The 14,621-nt window shown below is 45.9% G+C and overlaps 2 long non-coding RNA genes and 1 pseudogene across 2 annotated transcripts; all 3 read left to right on the top strand.

The window, feature by feature from the left end:
- The first annotated feature begins 794 nt into the window (after positions 1-794).
- On the top strand, positions 795-4,708 carry LOC125524445 (annotated as a pseudogene).
- A 3,765-nt stretch (positions 4,709-8,473) lies between these two features.
- LOC125524973 lies at positions 8,474-9,935 on the top strand. The gene is made up of 3 exons (XR_007291090.1): positions 8,474-9,479; positions 9,665-9,746; positions 9,852-9,935. It is a non-coding gene; the product is annotated as an uncharacterized LOC125524973 (long non-coding RNA).
- Positions 9,936-11,806, top strand: LOC125524974. Its single transcript, XR_007291091.1, has 2 exons — positions 9,936-10,636; positions 11,551-11,806. It is a non-coding gene; the product is annotated as an uncharacterized LOC125524974 (long non-coding RNA).
- The last annotated feature ends 2,815 nt before the right edge of the window (positions 11,807-14,621 follow it).

Below are 14,621 nucleotides of genomic sequence, written 5' to 3' on the forward strand. Positions count from 1 at the left end.
GATTTATGAGGAGCATCCACTTGCTAAGATCGAGCAATTATCGTTGGGCAGTGATAGGCGTCGGTCGATCGGCCCCCAAATTTCGGCTGGTCACTGATGAGGTTACCTACTATAGATAGGGTCAAGGATTTGTCATTTAGGGCCCATTTAGAGCCCCATACCATTGCTGGTAGGTCTTAGGACTACGCGAGCATTGGTATGCGGATAACAGAAGGTTCACTCGGACGCCTCGACAACACTCGAACATCCATTCTCCAGTCGACACGGCCACCATCATCCGGACAAGAGAGGTGAATGGACGACGTGGGAGTTGCAACGGTTGAGGGATCCTTAGTCAGTCTTAAAGTAGAGTCATAGTTACGAACATTAAGTGCCCCGGCGACGTGGGAGTAATGAAGGCTACGGTGCACTAATATAAGCTGCACTCCTTCTCCTAGGCTAGGGGCGGGCAATCTCTGTAACCATATCTTCAAAGAAAGCAAGCCTCAGGACACGAGACGTAGGGCTAATGAATTTGTAAAACTACTAGCAAGATGTCCATGTGTTGCACGGAACATCAAGATGCATTTATATGAGTAGTTTATCTTATGAGAGAAAATGATGAACGAGAAAAGACCTTATTTGCAAATGTGGAGAGGGGTGTGGGTATTTTTTAGCAAAATTGCCATAGTTTTCTTCCTATCCGTCGGATATAAATCGGACGGCCTATATTGCATGTTGGGCAGGCACACCATCATTATCAGTTTTGTTTTTTTAATAAGAATAGAGATAGAGATGTTGCTATCAGCATCATTGTTTGATCGACGACCTTCATAGACAATTTTGATGTTTGACACTTGCAAGGCAGACAGTATTGCAAATACCTCACAGCATGTTGCAGAATCAAGGGCCGTCCTGAAGTGGGCCGTGCATGTCTGGCTCGGAACAGCAGCGGCAGGAAGGAAGGAGCACCTCACCGGCGATGCCCAGCGCGCCACGCCGCCACCCGTCTCCTCCGCCGTCTCCAAGCTCCATTCGAGATGCCACTCCCTCTCCACCATGAAGCAGCTGCACGCCCACCTCCTCCACCACCACCTCCCCTTCCCGTACAACCACTTCCTCTCCAAGCTCCTCTCCATCTCCTCGCCCTCCTCCGCCACCACCACCGCCGCCGACTACGCCCTCCTCCTGCTCACCGCGCACCCGACCCCCACCGCCTTCTCCTTCAACGTCGCCCTCCGCTTATTCGCCGCCTCCCGCCCACGCACGTCCCTCCAGCTCTCCCTCCGCATGCTCCGCTCCGCGCTCCGCCCAGACGCCTACACGCTCCCATTCCTCCTCCTCGCCGCTGCCCAGTGCCCCGCGCCCGCCTTCGCCGTCTCGGCACATGCGCTCCTGCAGAAGCTCGGGCTACAAAGCCACGACCACACCGTCCACTCCCTCATCAGCATGTACTCCAACCTCGGCCGCCCCCACGCCGCCCGCTGGGTGTTCGACGGAATCCTCCGGCGGGACGTCGTGTCCTGGAACTCCATGATAAAGGCGTATCAGGCAGCGGGGATGAAGGACGACGCGTTGCGCATGTTCCATGCTATGGTCGCCGAGGGCGCGGTGGCGCCCAACGCGGTAACCGTGGCGGTCGTGCTCGCGGCGTGCAGGGACACCGGAGACCTGGTGCTTGGCAGGTGGTTGGAGGAGTGGGTGAGATCCGCGGGGATCGAGGTGGGTTCGCTCATCGGCTCGGCTCTCGTTGGGATGTACGAGAAGTGTGGAGAGATGGCGGAGGCGAGGAGAGTGTTTGATGGCATTGCTGACAAGGATAACGTCGCTTGGAATGCCTTGATCACTGGGCAAGTATAGATAGATCCACTTTGGTCCTCATTTTGAAATTATATTCTCTGATGAATGTGATCTTATCTGGCCTGCCTGATCATTTGTTTATGATTTGTATGATGACGCAGGTACGCACAGAATGGCATGTCAAAGGAAGCCATTTCCTTATTTCACAGCATGCGGCAAGCAGGGGCACGATAACCTTGGTAGGGGTGCTCTCGGCCTGTGCTGCAGTTGGAGCTCTGGAGCTAGGCACCGAACATGACAGCTATGCCTCACAAAGAGGCTTCTACAGCAATGTCTACGTTGGGACTGCTTTAGTGGATATATACTCAAAGTGTGGAGATTTTACCAGAGCCATACAACTGTTTGAGAAAATGCCATGCAAGAATGAAGCTTCATGGAACGCCTTGATTTGTGGTCTTGCCTTTAATGGGCGAGGCCATGAAGCTATTCGGCAGTTTGAACTGATGAGGAAGGAGGAAGGGCTGCGGCCGGACGATATCACTTTCATAGGAGTACTTTCTGCTTGTGTGCATGCAGGGTTGCTGAAAGACGGTCGGCGTTGGTTCAGTTCCTTGACATCTGAGTTCCAAATCGTTCCCAAGATCGAGCACAACTCCTGCATGGTTGATTTATTGGCACGTGCCGGACATTTAGAAGAAGCATGGGATTTCATTGAGAAGATCCCTGGTAAGGCGGATGCGGTGATGTTGGGGGCTTTGCTTGCTGCTTGTCGGAAATGCAAAAATGTTGAGGTCAGTGTCAAGGTCATCAACAGGATCATGCTGCTGGAGCCCTCAAACTCGTGGAACTATGTGGTTTCATCCAAGATATATGCAAGCTCAGATAGATTGGATGACTCTGCACGGATGAGAGGGCTGATGAGGGAGAGAGGTGTCAGCAAAATTCCAGGTTGCAGCTGGATTGAGGTTAGCGGCAGAGTTCTTGAATTCTATGCAGGGGATGAACCACAGCATGGCGCGGAGGATATGTATCAAATCCTCAACATGCTTGTTGATGAGATGAGACTGGAGGGATATGTTCCAAATCTTGATCTGGTTTAACACAAAACCAGATGTAGATCAATTTCAGTATTGCAGTCTTGTTGAAATTTGCTTTCTGGATTGGTATTCATGTCAAAGAGGCTGTGGTGCTTGAAAGAAAGGAGGAGGCTGTTGTTTTTTCTCAGAGGAGCAGAAACATCAGCTGAAATGCTGAACATAAATGTTAGATGGCCAAGATGGAACATTGCTCTGCATTCCTTCTCTATGACTGGATACCAGGGTCAAATTAGGTCTATTTTGAATCACCTACCAACAGAGCTCTTTGAATTATGGCAGCATGCTAATAATGTGCAAAGATTGGCTGATTGGGCTGTGTCAACAGACGATTTCAATTCACCAATGGACTCAATTGGTTTTGTGAGCTGTCAGAATATGCTAGATAACCGCGAATATGGAAAACCATAATCTCTAAAGAGTGTCATATAAATTGCATTGTATCATTTTCTGGCTGAGCATATTCAGCACTCTAATCTAAAAGAAAAATGAATTGGCACCCACCTAATGTTGGTGTTTTCGAAAAAATAGCATTCCAGGTGGAGTGGAGATGGGATCCAGAGGAGCTACGTTCGCTCCAAGTCAGCATTCATGTAGAATTTTTTTGGGGTGAATTCTTCAGGTAAGAATGGTGTTACTGTTTTTTTTCTTTATTGTATGTGTAGATTGTCAACTTATCTTTTAAAGTTGTCGCAGAGGTCAGGAGCTGGACTATTCTTACTGCCAGTATCATCTTGAATCAGTGACTATGAACAATTAATTCTTCGAAGAATGGATCAAGACAGAACTCTTTCGATCAAATACCTTAGGGACAAACGGAAGAATGAAGGTATAATTTTGTGGGTACATCCTACACTATATGTCCGTTTCCCACTCTAACAATACTGTACAAGTGTTTTGTATTGCAAAACAGACCAAACCATCTACCACTGAACTTATGTGTACCCTACACTATTTTGCTCGTTTCCAACCATGTGTGATTCTAGAAATCGAAAGAATTCCCAAGGCAACCTTCCGGTTCACAATCTTCGAGTTGCTGTTTCAGAGAAGACTTGTGCAATGCACAGCCTTCAGTACCGTGCGACATCAGCATCTTCTGTTCGCGCTATAGCCGGGTGCGGTATAGTGTCTCTGATTTGGTTGTAAGTTCTGGATTCTGTATGTTGGCCTGCTTTCACACAAAGGTTATATTCTGTTGTAATATTGGGTGAGTTTATGTCAGTCGTGTGTTTCTTCACTGAATAGATTCTTATACTGCCATTTATGCCTTGTTGGTCACTTGGGGACCAGAATGTGCTCGTGATCCTTTTTCCTTGGACAATCCGGTATGTGCTCATGTCGGTATGTGCACTCATCTCATGTATGTCGGAGAAGGAGGCCGTCGACAGTCGCAAGGGGATCCAATTCCAGGAGCTCTTCGGCCCCAATGTCACGTGCCAGGTACGGTAGCCAACCAAATCTTCCTCCTATCTGTCTGCAGGAGAATTCTTCTTGACTTCAATATAGTTCATTGATGAAGCTTGTTCTGTCAGGGTGCTTGTTTGTCGTCAGGTTTCCGAGTTCGAGTCGGCCAAGCTCAACTACATTTTCGACGCTTTCCTCTTCTTCAACAGGGACGACGACGACAAGGTGACCAGGAAAGACGTCACCCAGAGGACGAACGAGGAGTCTGCCGGGGAGAGGACGCCCACCCACATCACCACATAGCTATTTGATACATTTCCAACGTATTTATAATTTTTGATTACTTCATGCTATATTATCTACTGTTTTGGACCATATTGGACTTTATTTTTTACTTTTATATTATTTTTGGGACTAACCTATTAACCGGAGGCCAGCCCAGAATTGCTGTTTTTTTAACCTATTTCAGTGTTTCGGAGAAACAGAATATCAAACGGAGTCCAAACGGAATGAAATCTTCGGGAACGTGATTTTCTCATCAGATAAGACCAAGGAGACTTGGACCCTTCGTCAAGAAAGCCACGAGGCGGTCACGAGGGTGGAGGGCGCCCCCCTAGGGCGTGCCCCCTGCCTCGTGGGCCCCTCGAAGCTCCACCGACGTACTCCTTCCTCCTATATATACCTACGTACTCCCAAACAATCGGGGACGGAACCAAAAACCTAATTCCACCGCGCAACTTTCTGTATCCACGAGATCCCATCTTGGGGCCTGTTCCGGAGCTCCGCCAGAAGGGGAATCGATCACGGAGGGCTTTTACATCATCATCCAAGCCCCACCGATGAAGTGTGAGTAGTTTACTTCAGACCTACGGGTCCATAGTTAGTAGCTAGATGGCTTCTTCTTTTTTTTTGGATCTCAATACAATGTTCTCCCCCTCTCTCGTGGAGATCTATTCCGTGTAATCTTCTTTTTGCGGTGTGTTTATTGAGACCGATGAATTGTGGGTTTATGATCTAGTCTATCTATGAATAATATTTGAATCTTCTTTTAATTCTTTTATGTATGATTGGTTATCTTTGCAAGTCTCTTCGAATTATCAGTTTGGTTTGGCCTATTAGATTGGTTGTTTTTGCCATGGGAGAAGTGCTTAGCTTTGGGTTCAATCTTGCGGTGTCCTTTCCCGGTGACAGAAGGGGCAGCAAGGCACGTATTGTATTGTTGCCATCGAGGATAACAAGATGGGTTTTTTATCATATTGCATGAAACTATCCCTCTACATCATGTCATATTGCTTAAGGCGTTACTTTGTTTTTAACTTAATACTCTAGATACATGCTGGATAGCGGTCGATGAGTGGAGTAATAGTAGTAGATGCAGGCAGGAGTCGGTCTAACTGTCTCGGACATGATGCCTATATACATGATCACACCTAAATATTCTCATAACTATGCTCAATTCTGTCAATTGCTCAACAGTAATTTGTTCACCCACCGTAGAATACTTATACTCTTGAGAGAAGCCACTAGTGAAACCTATGGCCCCCGGGTCTCTTTCTCATCATATTAATCTCCATCACTTTATTATTGCTTTGCTTTTTTACTTTGCCTTTTACTTTTCACTTTGCATCTCTATACCAAAAATATTACCTATCATCTCTATCAGATCTCACTTTCGTAAGTGACCGTGAAGGGATTGACAACCCCTAAGCGTGTTGGTTGCGTTGAGCTATTGTTTTTGTGTAGGTACAAGGGACTCGCGTGTAGCCTCCTACTGGTTTGATACCTTGGTTCTCAAAAACTGGGGGAAATACTTACGCTACTTTGCTGCATCATCCTTTCCTCTTCAGGGAAATCCAACGCAGTGCTCAAGAGGTAGTACTATTCAGTCAGAGTCGGTACTCTACTACTCTTGCTGTGCTGCCCCCTCTATTTCATGTGCATAATAAACAAGATAAGTCATGTGAAATTCAGAACAAAACCAAAGTGTAATATGTTTCGTGCGTGTACCTTGTTGCAGAGGAGATGGACCTGAACAAGAACGGCAAGGTGAACCTCAAGGAGTTCCTCTTCTCCCTGACCAGATGGGCAGGGCTCAAGCCCGAGGAAGGAGATGAAAGCAACGACACTTCTCCGTAGTAGTCCAGTTAGACTTCTTCCCCTCATCAATTTGTCAGAAATATAAGCAATCACCATTCGCAAGTTAATCCTACATGTTTTATGACAAAGTGACCGTCTGTTATGGCATCATTGGTTAAACCCCAAATGTTCAGGGCAGATGGAACTTCATGTATACTCCTACACAGCAGACAGCATAGTGGCCAAGAGACTGCATCTCACAAGTTTGCATAGTAATAGTAACCTTTAATTTTATGGAACGATACAAATTTGCGTCATCAATTCAAATAAATCATTACCATGTAGGGTACAAAAACGATGTGTCTACATTTCCTCGGAATACTTTAGAAAACTGAGAGCCCACGTGTCACGTAACCGAGACGGGGAAGACACGACCAGACAAATTACATCAAAACTCCAGCAGAGTTATCAAGCGCCTTCTTGGCGATCTTGAATTTGCCAGCCAACTACTTCCCTGCGTCCTTGGCGATCACATGCTGTCTGACGAACATCACGATTCCATCTCTCAAGAGCTCGAGCTCCGGGTGATTAAAACTAGCTTGACAATAATTCTCATGTGTCCTCGGGAGCGTTTTTCTTTATATAAGAGTTTTTCCAGGCTTGTCCTTTGCTACAAAAAGGATTGGACCATCTTGCTGCACCCTATTTACTTTCATTACTTGTTACCCGTTATAAATTACCTTATCACAAAACTATCTGTTGCCGATAATTTCAGTGCGTGCAGAGAATACCTTACTGAAAACTGCTTATCATTTCCTTCTGCTCCTCGTTGGGTTCGACACTCTAACTTATCGAAAGGACTAGATAAATCCCCTACACTTGTGGTGTAACGGCCTGGATTTTGCCCTCTTCTTTTTCCTTTGATTTTTTTTTGGATTTTTGATTTGATTTGCTTTTCCATGGCTATGTGGTTCTGAAACTTGGGAAGATCATGAGTTCCTAGGTTTTATAGTGGCTTGTCACCCTCATCATCATCCCAAGATCATGTCATTCCCATCCTTGACCTAACCCAATATTCTTTTTATTGGGAACATTCCTTTTTTGATAAAAGAATAGCCCTTAAAACCCTAGGTTGTGAAGCAACCTATATTTTGTCACTCCTAAAATTCCCAAATAATTCTCATAATTTTTTTGGGTCATATCGTCCTCAAATATGGCAAAATATTTCATTGGCCATGTTTCCCATCATGCTCAATTAATTCCTTTTCTGTTCTGTCCTGAATGGCAGTTTGTGAAGCAAGTGCCATTCCTCTTTGCCCAATTCATCCCAAACTTCTCGAACATCTTTTACTGTCCAAATAATTTCCTCATACCAAAATTCAACTCAATTTTCCTAGTAAATATCCCTGAGAAAATTTTCAAAGTTCCTGTCTGAGGGAAGTGATTGTGAAGGAAGTACAAGCTAGGCATATTCAAATGAGTGGAAAATTTGCCACATCCTTAATATTATCAAATTATGACCCTCCACCAAATTTAAGCTCATGTAACTTATCTATGTGATCCCAGCTCCAAATCTTAGTTTCTAGTCAGATTTTCAGTTTGTGAAGCAACTATATTTTATATTGCTTCAATTGAGCTGAAAATTTACTAAGACATGCTTCTACCTATATAAACTCCCTCCACCAAGTTTTAGCTCAATTGGATAATCCATTTGCCCTGTGCAATTTTTACAAGTTTCTGTCCAAAGCAAAGCTATATGAAGCAAGTGTTATTTTGTCTCATCCAAATGGCCTGAAACTTTTTGGGCATCTTCCTATCTTCAAATCATTGGGCCATGACAAAATTCAGCTTAATCCCAATTGATATGTGAGTGCTACTTCATGTTTTGTATTTCTGTCCAGTCTGGTGGTTTCTACAGCAACCACTAGCTAAACTCCCCTTCTTGAGCTGAAACATTGCCATCTTAATCACCTTAGTGTGTGATCATCACCAGACAAATTATTTACCACGTTACCAAGCCGGTGTCACCACAGCAAGTTACAAGCACCTTTCTGTTGATTTACTTTCGAGCTAAGTGCAAATCTCTTCTTTGCCTCTGGACTATTTATTTCCTCATTTTGACTGAGGACACGACAGTCTATCCACTGGACATGGTCAACCCGGCCAAAACGCGCCGTTTGCACCAGTGCCCATGGTGATCATGCTGGCGTCACGCACATTGCAAGCTCTGGCTCGGTCCGGCCACTGTGCTCGTCTCCTCCCTCCTCGTCTCGATGTCCAACCATGTCCTGGAGCTTCCCCGTGATCGACTACATCTCCCTGCGTCGCTGTCCCGTCATGGTTCGCCTTAAATGCGTTGCAAACACCATGCATGTGCCATGCCCAGCCTCTGTCCACCACTATAGCACTGCACAAGCTCGCTAGTGTTGCTCTAGAGCCCTCCCTCGGCTATTTAAGGGTGCCCCGAGCCCTCCCGCAACTCACTCACTCCTTCCCCGCCTCTCTATCCCACTGGAATCGCCTCACCTCGCTTCTGTTCGCCATGGCCGCTTCGGTCTCTCCTTGGTCCCGGTGTGCCTAGCCCCTCTGCTCTCCTCCCGAGCTGTCCACGAGCTTCCCCTCGTCCCCGCGGTTCGCCCCAACCCCTTGCCCCTCGCCGGTGCCGCGTTCGTCCGGCCGCCGCGCGATCCTTTCGGTTGCCTCCCTGTCTCGCCCATCCCGACCCCCTCACTCCCTCTAGTCACCACCACCAGCTTCCTCACCCTCCGGCGACTCTCCCCACGCTCTTCTCCTGCCACCGGAGCCACCAGGGCCGTCGTCCCCGCGTGCAACGGCCGGCGCCCGCCCCTCTGTTCCCCTCGAAGTTCCGCTTCTTCTCGTCCTCCCCGGCGTCCAGTTCCTCTCTAAACGGGTGCGGCACGCCACCCTGAAGCCGCCGATGCTCTCGCCTTGGCCTGGAGTGGCCGGAGTCGGCGGGGCCAGCGCCGGCAGCGCCCCTGTCTTCCTCCCCTGCTTTCTGTCGTGGCCAGGCACGGGAGGAAGAAGAAGACAGGGGAAGGAGAGAGAAGGATAAGGTGGGCCCCACAAGTCATCCTCTGCCCGTTGACCCCACCACTGCCATGTCATGTAAGTGGAAACGGGTTTTACTGAAGTACGTTTTCATTTAACGAAAGCGTATTCCTTTCCTTATTTTGCTAATAATGCGTTTTCCTTTTCGGTAAACGTATTTCTCTTCTACTGCGGCCAAGAATGCGCTTTCTCTATTCCAAAAGCGTATTTTCTGAAATCCGTTTCTGTCTTATCCACTCAAGGATTTGTTTGCTGAAGAAATATTCACAGATTGGTCCTTCTTCTTCCACACCTCATAACTCCGCAACCGTAACTCCGATTGAGGTGAAACCAATGCTCACTTCTTCGTATCGTCGAGCTCTATCTTTTGTTAACATTTTCACTAGGTGGTATAGTGAAAATGACCGTTTTTCCCTTGCCTCTAATCAGCCCCTCCGAGAAAGAACCGCCCGACGTTTCGTTCCGCGGCTTCACCGCACTTCTTCCCGGAGTCTCCGTCACCCCCAGGCAAGCCACAACAACCACTTGCATGATAGTCATGCAGTAGCCATGGTTTCCAACTTGAATATTTAATAAATGTCTGCTTGTTTTGATACGGTTATCGTTGTTTCAGTGATGCTTATAGATTCGTTTTCACGGTGATACTATGCTCTTTTGCATCTTGTTATCTTGCACTTATTACTAGTATTATTGTTATCTGTCATACTTGATAGTAGTAGCAGTGTGTTCTTTCGGATGCATATTTATGAGTTGTTATCTAGTGTCGTTGATATGCATGTTACTTTGTATCCTGCTGGTTATATGTTTACTTGGTAGTAGTCTGGATGAGTTCTTGCATGTTATTTATTTATGATGCTAGTGGTCATGATATGCTCATGTGTAATGTTATGTCCGTCAGCTTACCATGATCATCTGGTTAATGTTTCATTATGGTTATTCTCGATGAATATGTTGCACCTCCATGTTTATGTTGATTCATGTTCATGCGTTGTTGTTGCATCATGTTATTTTAATATGACTCAGCTTCTTACATTCAAGTTTAATCAGACTTAATTGAACTTGAACAACTGTTGGTTGAGTCATGGTGCCACCATATCGAGCTGACCAATGCAACCACATTTACCTAGTGGGAAGGTCCTAACTGGGTCTATTGTCGTGCCTCTCGCCGGTGCCTCTAACGAGGGAAGGTTATGGGCGCGCGCTACCCTGATCAGGTAGGCTGACATAAGCCTTGTGTGCCCATAGTTGTTAGGAGCCTTTTTGTCCCCGTTTGGGACCGTTTATGATTTGCCACGATGGTGGCCGTTGGTGCCTTTGGTAGGCACGGGGCCACCCAGGACTGAACCCCGAGGAGGTGTTGGTCGGAGTGACCGGGAGAGTGTCATGGTAGTAGGACGGTTTTGTCGGAACGCCGTTGGTCCGCCCGAATGGGAGTGCGAGGCCATGGGTTCCGTGGTGTGGGTACGGTGTGCTAGTGTGTATTAAATCTATTGATAGTCGTGCCCGCGGATAAGGGCCCAGTTCGTGTCGGTCACACTATGGGTCAATAGTAATAATAATAATGTGCTTAATAACAACCCCGGTTCGATGATGAGATAAGTTGGTGCTGTGATCCGTGAATGATCACCATTTGGTTACGAGGTAACCCGTTGAGCCAAGAATGTGTTCGCTTGTGATCGTGAGATGATCACTGTGGTATCGAGGATACCAAGTTGATAAGTATTTGTGATGTTGTGCGAGAATCGTGGGTAAAGATCAAGCTCCTTGTGGTCATTTAATGATTACTACGGTATTGTTTATACCAAGCTTGATTTGATCCTGAGATGATCGTGTGATGTCCGAGGTTGGTAAGTGACGCATGTGATGGTTACGAGGTAACCCGAGCAAAATAAGTGGTGCATATAGGGTCATCATGTTGCATGCTAGTCTCGTCAGATTTATATGTTCATGCCATGCTCATATTGTTCTAGCGATATTATGTTCATATTGTTCATGCCATGTTATCTTGATGATCTCATGATAATTCTTGCTTAACATGTAATTGCCATGCTGTTGTTTGTCTTGAATGCTTCTAATTATTATGAGCTTGCAAGTACATTCAATGTACTGACCTGGCGTGTCATGCCAGTTTGCAGGTCGTGCCTGGATTGCTTGCTTGTTTGGTGTTGTTCCTATGTTCGTGAGCTAGGATAAACGTTCCAGCCAGATTCCTTGCAGACTGGAGTCCATCATCGCCATTCGTTGTTCCGCTGCCTCGATTTGTTATGCTGCTTGTATAGAGCAAGCGTGGTTGGCGTAGTGTCGTCGTGCCGATGTTATTCATTGTAATATCAGAGACCATGTATTCCTATTTGTGTTTTAATAGAGAGCTGGTTTGTTCTATACTAAGCAGTGACGTATTCCAGAAGACTTCATCTTGATCTCTGGGCTGGAATATGGGGCGTTCCGGTTTCTCTGAGCCGGGGTGCCACATGTGGGTCATCAGTGAATACGATGGGAGGCAAAACTATAAGCCTTTATCTTTCTATGTGTCTGGTTGAAACGTTTTTCTCATGTGTATGCAGTGAGTGTTATCAATCATAGAAGACTATATGATGGTCGAGTATGTGGACTTGCCTAAAGGCTTCGATACGTGACCCTTCCTGAAAACATGACGAATTGTAGTTGTAAAATTGACTGATGTAGGATCGAAAGTATGTCTAGAGGGGGGTGATTAGACTACTTGACCAAATAAAAATCTATCATTTTCCCAATTTCAAGTCTTGGCAGATTTTAGCAACTTAACACAAGTCAAGTAATCAACCTACACATACAAATCTAAGAGCATAGTAGCGGAATGAAAAACATTGCACATGTAGGTAAAGGGAGGAGTTTGGATGGAGCAAACACAATGTAGACACGTAGATTTTTGGCTTGGTTCCGATAGGTGGTGCTATCATACATCCACGTTGATGGAGACTTCAACCCACGAAGGGTAATGGTTGTGCGAGTCCACGGAGGGCTCCACCCACAAAGGGTCCACGAAGAAGCAACCTTGTCTATCCCACCATGGCCATCACCCACGAAGGACTTGCCTCACTAGGGTAGATCTTTACGAAGTAGGCGATCTCCTTGCCCGTACAAACTCCTTGGTTCAAATCCGCATTCTTGACGGAGGGTCCCAAGTGACACCCAACCAATCTAAGAGACACCACTCTCCAAAAGGTAATAGATGGTGTGCTGATGATGAACTCCTTGCTCTTGTGCTTCAAATGATAGACTCCCCAACACTCAGCTCTCTCTCACCGATTTGGATTTGGTGGAAAGATGATTTGAGTGGAAAGCAACTTGGGGAAGGCTAGAGATCAAGATTCTTGTGGTTGGATTGGAATTTCTTGGTCTCAACACATGAGTAGGTGGTTCTCTCTCAGAAAATGAATGCTGGAAGTGTAGGCACGTTCTGATGGCTCTCTCCACAAATGAAGAGTGGGTGGAGGGGTATATATAGCCTCCAAACAAAATCTACTCGTTACACACAATTTACCAAACTCGGTGGGACCAAATCATGAAACTCAGTCGGACCAATATAGTTCAAAATGTGAACGTTAGGCTTTTCGGTGGGACCGACATGTCAACTGAGTGGGACCGATTTCATTAGGTAGGGCATAACGTAATCTCGGTGAGACCGATCACATGAACTCGGTGAGACCGATTTCTGTAATAGGCAAACAAAGAGTTGGTCAGGCAAACTCGGTGGGACCGATAACTCATTTCGGTGAGACCGAAACGTTACAAGAAGGAAACAGAGAGTTTGCATTATGAACTCGGTGGGACCGATCGCTCATCTCAGTTAGACCAAAACGTTATGAAGGGAAACAGAGAGTTTGCAATCCCATCTTGGTGAGACCGAGATCCCTATCGGTGAGACCTAACTGATTAGGGTTTCTGGCTATGGCTATGTCAAATGAACTCGGTGGCGTCGGATAGATGAAATCGGTGGGGCCGAGTTTGACTTTTGGTTTGGGGCATATTTGGATATGAGAAAGTGGTTGAGGGCTTTTGAAGCATATCACTAAGCATTTAGAGCAAGCAAGCCATTAGGCAACACCTCATCCCCTTTTAATAGTATTGGCTTTTCCTATGGACTCAATGTGATATTGGGTCACTAAAATGAAAATGTAGAGTCTTGAGCTTGAGCCAATATGTGTCCTTAGCATTTTGAGGGGTCCACATTCCTAGCCCATGCCATGCCAATCACTGAAGTTTCTGAAATGATTATCTTGAAAGAGCATTAGTTCAATGAGCTATATGTTGTTAGAAATTACCAAAACCACCCAGGGATAGTTGCACTTTCAGTCTCCCCCTTTTTGGTAATTGATGACAATATATAGATCAAAGCTTCGACGAATGATAATAAGATTGAAATACATCGTCGCTTTGAGAAGTATGTGATAAGCAAGAGCTCCCCCTAAATTTGTGCATTATTTAAAATTTGCTTTTGAATGCAAATGCAAAATCCATCAGGATCATGGGTTACTCTTCCATGTCACATACATCTTGGTGGAGCGCTCAAAAATGATAGAGAGTAAAATGTGCACTCATCACCAAGGCAAACTGAATGATCATATATGAGAGATAAGTAATAGCATCATCCAAGCACAAGCATTAATGTAGAATATGATCAAACACATAATCATACAAGTATCTCACACACATAGACATAAAGTATCAAGCAAGCACACAAATAAGTATCAACCAAATGGAAAAGAAGGCAAAAAGAAGCAAATCTCTCTCTCTCCCTCTCTCTCTCAGCCTATGATCTATACACTTTCTCCCCTTTGGCAACAAGTTACCAAAAATCTTGAAAATGCATAGTGCTATGGGTCTCTGTAGGTTTGATCTTCGGGAGGAGGCGTTGAGAGGACTCCAAGGATGAATGCATATGTGGAAGTTGTTGGAGTTGGTGGAGTGGCAACTAGAGGTGGCACTGATGTTGTGGCTGCAGGTGCTGATGTAGTTGCTCTTGTGTCAGCCATGGGCACTGCAGCAGATCTCTGCCCTCTTGACATTCTCTGAAAAGCATCTGTGGTAGCGTGCCCTTTCCTCTCCTCAGCTTCTTCCTGGAGCTGCTCAACTGTTGTCTGCATCTCTGTCACCTTTAGATCAAGATCATAGAATTTAGTCTTAATGATCCTCTCCAGGCTCTCTTGGTTCTGAGTC

The sequence above is a fragment of the Triticum urartu genome, chromosome 7 (assembly GCF_003073215.2).
Source record: "Triticum urartu cultivar G1812 chromosome 7, Tu2.1, whole genome shotgun sequence".
NCBI lineage: Eukaryota > Viridiplantae > Streptophyta > Magnoliopsida > Poales > Poaceae > Triticum > Triticum urartu.